Raw genomic sequence first — 8,962 nt, forward strand, 5'->3', positions numbered from 1 at the left:
CAGAAGTAAAACAACTTTAGAATAATATTATCACAGGGAGTTATTCTAACTGAGAATAAAGTCAAAATTATAGTATTTTTACTTCAAAGTTGATGGTATTTGATCAGCACTTTTAAAAGGTAATGTACAAATGCTTCACCTTTTAATTTCAAAAAATCATATTCCATTTTATAACATGTATCTATGGGTTGTATCATTTTCTTAAACCATGAAATTTTACAACCACTATTAGGATTCCAATATTGCAATAACACACTTCTGCATTGTGAATAATCTCTCTGTCAATGTGCTATCTCAGCTTAGATAAAATGGCAAGGGTGTAAAAAACTAGCATCATATGCCTTGATTTCTGTCTTGAAACACTATTATATGACAAAAAAGTAAGGCTAATTATAAGCTGTAGTTATGAAGTTTGTATTGTTTTAGTCCAAGAAAAACCATTTTAATGCTAAAAGCCTACCACAAAAGCCATTTTTCAGCAACTAAAGGTGATTCACTTTAACTGTAATTTCAATTAAGTCTACTGTTTTAATTATGAACACATTTATAAAATTATCAAATCATTACAAAATAAACCTAAACTAAAGTTCAAAGCCAACATACATTTATTGGATATTTTTTTTTTTTTTTTAGATAGCCAGTGCCTGTCGCTGCTCTCAGCCCAACTCTGTAAGTCAAGAGTTGATAATAAGCTCTTTGAGGGCACGACAGTAGCACAGGTCATTACATCAGATTATGGTCATGAGTGTTTATTGAATATAGAATGAGACTACTATTTTTGGTTTTGAGTATATCAAGAGGCAAAAGACAAGGTTCCTGGCAGGAAGTAGATGAATCTTAAGTGGAAAGCAAGCATCTCAAGTTCTCAAAGATAGCTAGTATTATAATGCAACACACATTTGGTGCCAAATGAAGGACACAGACAAGCGCTATTATAAGAATTTGGTCATTGTGAGCTGGGAGAATCAGAGTTTCTTGTTGTAAATGTTGAAATGAATTAGCTTTTGCTGATTTCCAATCATATTAGGACCTTACCTTAGGTACTATACACATGGAATATTCTTTAGGCTACATGTTTCACTCATCTTTCAGTTCTCTGCTCCAATGTGATCTCAGAGTAGCTTTCTTGGACTCCCATGATGAAAACAGACCTCTTCTCTACCACAGATACCATTTTCGCCTTTTCACCTAAAACTCAGTTGTTTACTTGTTTATTATCTTTTTCATAATATAAGATTCATGAGAACAGAAATCTTCGTGTCTATCTTGTTTATTATTATTTGTCTTTTGCCTAAATCATTATCTGCCATAACATAGGTATTCAGCAAATATTGAGTAAATGGGCCTTGTGAATCAAATGAAACTTCTAAAATAGGACAGAATAGCCATTCTAGGGAAAGACAATGGCTTGAAAAACAAGTGCAACCTAGAGAGTCTTTCAATCATGGTCTATAGGTGATTTTATATAGTCTACCTGAAAATTTCAGTAAAATATGGGATACTTATAATATCATTGATACTGCAAATGATTGGGCTTGCCACTATTTTTGTAATCCCTGGTCAGTTTGAAGCCAGTGAGCCTTCTCCTGGGTCCTTCAATTATCCCTGAGTACACAGAATAAAACTTGTGAAAGAGGACTTGGTTAGATCCCTAGAAATAAAATTTTATAAGGTATAAGACAAAGGTGTTGCTGAGATGTTCATAATGATTGGCTTATTTTTCAGGATTTCCATGAACAAAAAAGGCTGAAAATTATGAAAGATGAAAGTGAAATCAAGGGATAATTTATTAAGATCAATTAAAACATTTTTCTTTTTCTTTTTCTTAATAATTTATTGTCAAGTTAGCTAACCTACAGTGTAGTTTTGGCTTCAGGAGCAGATTTCCATGATTCATCACTTATATAAAACCCAGTATTCATTCTAACAAGTGCCCTCCTCAATGCCCATCACTCATTTTCCCTGCCTCCCCAACCCCCCACCCTCATCAACCCTCAGTTTGTTCTCTGTATTTATGAGTCTCTTATGGTTTGCTTCCCTCTCTGTTTGTAACTTATTTTTCTTTTCCTTCCTCTATGGTCTTCTGTTATGTTTTCACTCATATGTGGAACTTGAGAAACTTATCTTTCTCTGACTGATTTACTTCACTTAGCATAATACCCTCCAGTTCTATCCATGTGGTTGCAAATGGAAAGATTTCATTTTTTTTTCATCGCAGAATAGTATCCATTATGTGTGGGTAAGTATATATACATATATATGTGTATATATACATACACATATATATGTATATGTATGTATACACACACACACACACACACACACATCTTTATCCATCTTTATCCATTCATGTTGATGGACATTTGGGCTCTTTTCATAATTCCATAATTTGGCTATTGTTGATAGTACTGCTATAAACATTGGGGTACATGTGCCCCTATGAATCAGCATTCCTGTATCCTTTGGATAAATTCCTAGTAGTGCTATTGCTGGGTCATAAGGTAGTTCTATTTTCATTTTCTTGAGGCACTTCCACACTGTTTTCCAGAGTGGCTGCACCAGTTTGCATTTCCACCAACAGTATAACAGAGTTCCCATTTCTCTACATCCTAACATGTTTTTTTTTTTTCCTGAGTTGTTAATTTTAACCACTCTGACCAGTGTGAAGTGGTATCTCAATGTGGTTTTGATTTGCATTTCCCTGATGATGAGCGATGTTGAGTATATTTTCATGTGTCTGTTAGCCTTCTGGATGTCTTCTTTGGAAAAGTGTCTATTCACATCTTCTGCCCATTTCTTCACTGGATTGTATGTTTTTCAGGTGTTGAGTTTGGTAAGTTCTTTATAGATATTGAATACTACCCCTTATCTGATATGTCATTTGAAAATGTCTTCTCCCATTCTGTTGGTTGCCTTTTAGTTTTATTGATTGTTTCCTTTGCTGTGCAAAAGCTTTTTATCTTGATGAGGTCCCAATAGTTCATTTTTGCTTTTATTTCCCTTGCCTTCAGAGACATGTCAAGTAAGAAGTTGTGGCCAAGGTCAGAGAGGTTGTTGCCTGTTATCTGCTCTAGGATTTTGATGGTTTCCTGTCTCACATTTAGGTCTTTCATCCATTTTGAGTTTATTTTTGTGTATGGTGTGAGAAAGTGGTCCAGGTTCATTCTTCTGCACCTTGCTCTCCAGTTCTCCCAGCACTATTTGCTATGGAGACTGTCTTTTTTTCCATTGGATACTCTTTCCTGCTTTGTCAAGATTAGTTGGCCATACATTTGTGGGACACTTTCTGGGTTCTCCATTCTATTCCATTTGTCTATGTATCTGTTTTTGTGCCAATACCGTACTGTCTTGATGATTACAGCTTTGTAGTACAGGCTTAAGTCTGGGATTGTGATGCCTCCTGCTTTGGTTTTCTTTTTCAACATTACTTTGGCTATTCGGGGTATTTTGTGGTTCTATACAAATCTTAGGATTGTTTTTTCTAGCTTCAAGAAGAATGCTTGTGCAATTTTGATTGGGATTGCATTGAATGTGTAGATTGTGTTGGGTGGTATTGACATTTTAACAATATTTATTCTTCCAATCCATGAGCATGGAATTTTTTCCATTTCTTTGTGTCTTTTCAATTTCTTTCATAAGCTTTCTATAGTTTTAAGTGTACATATCTTTTACCTGTTTGATTAGGTTTATTCCTAGGTATTTTATGGTTCTTGGTGCAATTGTAAATGGGATCAATTGCTTGATACCTCTTTCTGTTGTTTCATTATTAATGTATAGAAATGCAATGATTTCTTTACATTGATTTTATATCCTGTGACTTTGCTGAATTCATTTATCAGTTCTAGCAGTTTTTTGGTGGAGTCATTCAGGTTTTTCATGCAGAGTATCATGTCATCTGCAAAAAGTGAAAGTTTGATTTCTTCTTTGCCCATTTGGATGCTTTTTATTTTATTTTTTGTCTGATTGCTAAAGCTAGGACTTCCAACACTATGTTAAATAACAGTGGTGAGAGTGGACATCCCTGTTGTGTTCCTGGTCTCAGGGGAAAAAGCTCTCAGTTTTTCCCTATTGAGGATGATATTAGCTATGGGCCTTTCATATATGGCTTTTATGATAAGATATGTTCTTCTATCCCAACTTTCTTAAAGGTTTTTATCAAGAAAAGATGGTGTATTTTATCCAATGCTTTTTCTGCATCTATTGACAGGATCATATGGTACTAATCCTTTCTTTTATTAATGTGATGTATCACATTGATTTGCAAATAATGAATCAGCCCTGCATCCCAGGAATGAATCCCACTTGATCATAGTGAATAATTCTTTTAATATACTGCTGAATTCGTTTTGCTAGTATTTATTGAGAAGTTTTGCATCGATATTCATCAGGGATTTGGCCTGTAATTCTCCTTTTTAGCGGGGTCTTTGTCTGGTTTGGGAATCAAGGTAATGTTGCCTTCATAGAATAAGTCTGAAAGCTTTCCTTCCATTTTTGTCTTTTGGACTATCTTGAGAAGAATAGGTGTTCACTCTGCTTTAAATGTCTAATAGAATTCCCTTGTGAAGCCATCTGACCCAGGACTCTTATTTGTTGGGAGATTTTTGATAATGGATTCGTTTTCTTCACTGGTTCTGGGTCTCCTCAAAATTTCTATTTCTTCCCTTTTGAGTTTTGGTAGTGTGTGAGTGTCTAGGAATTTGTCCATTTCTTCCAGATTGTCCAGGTTGTTGGCATATAATTTTTCATAGTATTATCTAATAATTGTTTTTGTTTCTGTGGTGTTGGTTGTGATCTCTCCTCTTTCATTCATGATTTTATCTATTTGGGCTCTCTTTTCTTTTTGAGAAGTCTGGCAAGGGGTTTATCAATTTTGTTTATTCTTTCAAAATACCAGCTTTTAGATTCATTGATCTATTCTACTGTGGGTTTTGGGGTTCTATATTGCTTATTTCTGCTCTAATCTTTGTTTCTCTTCTTCTGCTGGCTTTGGGCTTTCTTTGCTGCTGTGTTTCTAGTTCCTTTAGATGTGAGGATAGATTCTGTATTTGGGACATTTCTTGCTTCTTCAGATAGTTCTGGACTGCAATGTATTTTCTTCTTAGGACTGCCTTTGCTGCATCCCAAAGGGTTTGGATTGTTGTGTTTTCATTTTCATTGCTTCCAAATATTTTTTTAATTTCTTATTTAATTTCCTGGTTGACCCATTCATTCTTTACTAAGAGGTTCTTTAACCTCCATGTATTTGTAGACTTTCCAAATTTTTTCTTTTCGTTGTTTTCAAGTTTCAAATATGCATGGTATGATCGCAATCCTTTTATATTTGTTGAGGGCTGTTTTGTGACCCAGCATGTGATCTGTTTTGGGGAATGTTCCATGTGCACTTGAGAAGAATGTGTATTCTGCTGCTTTTGTATGAAAAGTTCTGAATATATCTGTTAAGTCCATCTGGTCCAATATGTCATTCAGAGCCATTGTTTCCTTATTGATTTTCTGCCTAGATGATCTGTTCATTGTTGTAAGTGGAGTATTAAAGTCTCCTACAATCACAGTACTGTTATCTATACATTTATTTATGTTTGTGATTGGTTTATATATTTGGGTGTTCACATTGGGGGCATAAACATTTATAATTGTTAGCTCTTCTTGGTGGATAGACCCCTTAATTATGATATAATGCCCTTCTTTGTCTCTTGTTACCATCTTTGTTTTAAAATCTAGTTTGTCTGATATAAGTATGGCTACTTCAGCTTTCTTTTGACATCCAGTAGCATGACAGATAATTCTCCATCTCCTCACTTTCAATATGCAGGTGTCCTCAGGTCTAAAATGAGTCCCTTGTAGGTAGCATATAGATGGATCTTGTTTTTGTTTTTGTTTTTAATCCATTCTGATACCCTATGTCTTTTGATTGGGGCATTTAATCCATTTATATTCAGAGTGATTATTGAAACATGGATTTAGTGCCATTGTGTTATCTGTCGGTTCCGTGCTTGTGGTGATATCTCTGGATCTTTGTCGTCTGCTGCTTTCTATTCACAGAGTCCCCCTTAGGATCTCCCATAAGACTAGTTTTGTGGTCATGAGTTCCTTTAGCTTTTGTTTGTCTGGGAGGCCTTTATCTCTCCTTCTATTCTGAATGACAGCTGTGCTGGATAAAGGATTCTTAGCTGCATATATTTCCTATTCAGCACATTGAATATTTCCTGCTACTCCCTTCTGGCCTGCCAAGTTTCAGTGGACAGGTCTGTTGCTACCCTTATGTGTCTACCCTTGTAGGTTAAGGCCTGTTTGCCCCTAGCTGCTTTCATAATTCTCTCATTATCTTTGTATTTTGTCAGTTTTACTGTGATATGTCATGGTGTTTACCTGTTTATGTTGATTTTGAAGGAAGTTCTCTGTACTTTCTTGACTTGGATGTCTGTGTCCTTTCCCAGATTAGGGACGTTCTCAGCTATAGTTTTTTCAAATAAACCTGCAGTGCTTTCTCTCTCTTCTTCTTCTGGAACTCCTAGAATATAGATATTATTTCATTTCATTGAATAACTTAGGTCTCTAATTCTCCCCTCATGGTCTAGTAATTTCCTTTCTCTCTTTTTCTGAGCTTCATCATTTTCCATAATTTTATTTTCTATTTCACCTATTCTGACCTCTGCTTCTCTATCTTTGCTGCCACTGCATCTAGTTTATTTTACATCTCATTCACATCATTTCTTAATTCATCATGACTATTTCTTAGGTCCTTGACCTCTGCAGCAATAGATTCTCTGCTGTATTCTATGCTTTTTTCAAGCCCAGCTATTAGTCTTAGGACTACTGTTCTAAATTCTTGCTCAGATATATTGTTTATATCTGTTTTGAGCAATCCTCTGGCTGTCACTTCTTCCTGGAATTTCTTTTGAGGAGAATCCTTCCATTTCATCATTTTGGCTCATTTTCTGTCCTTTATGTGTTTTAATAGCTTGTTTTGTTTCCTGCACCTACAAGTGCTACTATATTAAAAAGATGTCATACACTGTCCAGGGCCTGGCACTTCAGGAAGTGTTTTTTGGTGTGTTGCATGCACTGTTTTTGCATCTTTAGTTAAAACTTTTTTTCAAAACCACATTTTGACAAACAGTTTGCTCAGATTTCTCCTCAATTACTGCTTAACAAGTAGGTATCTGCCAGTCTTCTCTTCCCTACCAGGCCTGAGTAGATAAAATCCCACAGAACTGCCAAAAATCCACTGAAGGAATTACAAACCTGACTGCTCTTTATTAATTGTCAGCATCAATGCTGCCCAGTCTATGTCATGAGATCATTCCTGGTTTAGTCTAGGTTAGCAAGTGTCTCCATTTTTTCCTTTGAGATAGGAAGCAGACAGGATGTTCTAACTTAGTGTTCTGAATGGTTAAGCCTCATCAAAGGCTGATTTATGATGGTAAGGGGTGGCCACCAGAGAGTAAGGCTAAACACCAACATACTACAGCTTTCACAGAATTTTACTAAAAAAATTTTTAATAGTATTTTTTAAATGTTTATTTATTTTTGAGAGAAAGAGAATGCTAACAGGGGAGGGGAAGAGAGAGAGAGGAGAGAGAAAATCCCAAGCAGGCTCCACACTGCCAGCACAGTGTCCGACGTGGGGCTCGATCCCATAAACCATGAGATCATGACCAGAGCCTAAATCAAGAGTCAGAAGCTTAACCAACTGAGCTACCCCAAGCACCCCAATAGTATTTTTTTATTAAGAAAGTAATGCATGCTGAATCATAAATATTAAACTATAGAAATGTAAGAGAAAAAATGCCACCCATAGTTCCAGCCCCTAGCATATTTTCTATTCTAACTTTTATGTGTATATGCTTTTAAATCTGCAAAATATCAGTATGTGAACATAACAGTAATAAAAATGTTAATGATCACTTTCAATTCCTTGCTTTAGTAAATCTGTTATTGAACTAATTTTTTCTAGTCCTGATCTATATTCAAATGTTATTTTTATCATTTTCCATAGGAAGAAGAATCTTTGTTACTGTATAAACACAAGGATGAAACCAATAAATCCAGATTTATAATTCTTGTGCCTTGGAGAATCATCCTTAGACCTCCGATTTTAGTCTTTGACATGGGGAAAATATTTTTTCAATTTTCTTAAGGTAAATGGTTATTGGCAAGAAATTGATGTTTCCCAGATCTAAATATATTCAGTCTAATGGTTTTATAATAATGGGGTTTGCTCTTTGTCTTATAAAGTTTCTTATCTTCTCATTTCCCTTTTTTAGTATCTTTTCAAATTCTTATTTAAATTCCAGTTAGTTAACATATAGTGCAATATTGGTTTCAGGAGTAGAATTCAGTGATTCATCAATTTTAGTATCTTTTGGACATAAGCAAGCCTTCTTTTTCCTTCTGGAATTGATTTAAAATGAATTAAAATACGATATAAGCAAGGTTTGGATTTTTCTTTGTATTTAATAAATTTCATTTATGCATCTTGCCAAAATTCTTTGTTACTTTTAATTTAGAAAAAGTAATGAAATTTACTCCTTCTAAAATTGGTGTTTCATTTCTAAGGCATTATCAAATGTCTATATTTGACAGAGTATAAATTCAAAGTATTTTTTCCTCAGAAATAATTATTTTAAAATGTTATAACTGCATGTTAGTTAATGGTGGGGATTGGAATTAATAAATAACAACAACTTAAAGAACTCAACATACCAGACAAAAAATCCTTAGAGAAGCAGGAGTGACATTTTTCATATATTTAGAATTTAATGTTTATAAAATTAGAAATTTCTTTAAAATGAAATAAAAATGCATTTTAAATCTTCTACATCTGGTTTTGCTGGAGAAGTTGGTATCACTAACGGTTTAGTTTTGAAAAACCATAAAATCTGGATTAAAAATGTTTTCAAGACATCTAATTAAAAGCATTGGAGAATAATGAGGATAGTTAGGAGTTGAGGAGCCATGATTC

General features: G+C 34.5%; 1 protein-coding gene across 5 annotated transcripts in view; it reads left to right on the forward strand.

Annotated features, from left to right (window-relative positions):
- DZIP3 (DAZ interacting zinc finger protein 3) overlaps positions 1-8,432 on the forward strand; it is a 130,901-nt gene extending 122,469 nt beyond the window's left edge. For all 5 annotated transcript variants that reach the window (XM_049628142.1, XM_049628143.1, XM_049628141.1 and 2 more), the window contains one exon: positions 7,997-8,432. The gene's annotated coding sequence lies outside the window, so the exon portion shown is untranslated. The remainder of the gene's footprint in view (positions 1-7,996) is intronic.
- Positions 8,433-8,962: the final 530 nt, after the last annotated feature.

Source organism: Panthera uncia, chromosome C2, assembly GCF_023721935.1.
Source record: "Panthera uncia isolate 11264 chromosome C2, Puncia_PCG_1.0, whole genome shotgun sequence".
Classification (NCBI taxonomy): Eukaryota; Metazoa; Chordata; class Mammalia; order Carnivora; family Felidae; genus Panthera; species Panthera uncia.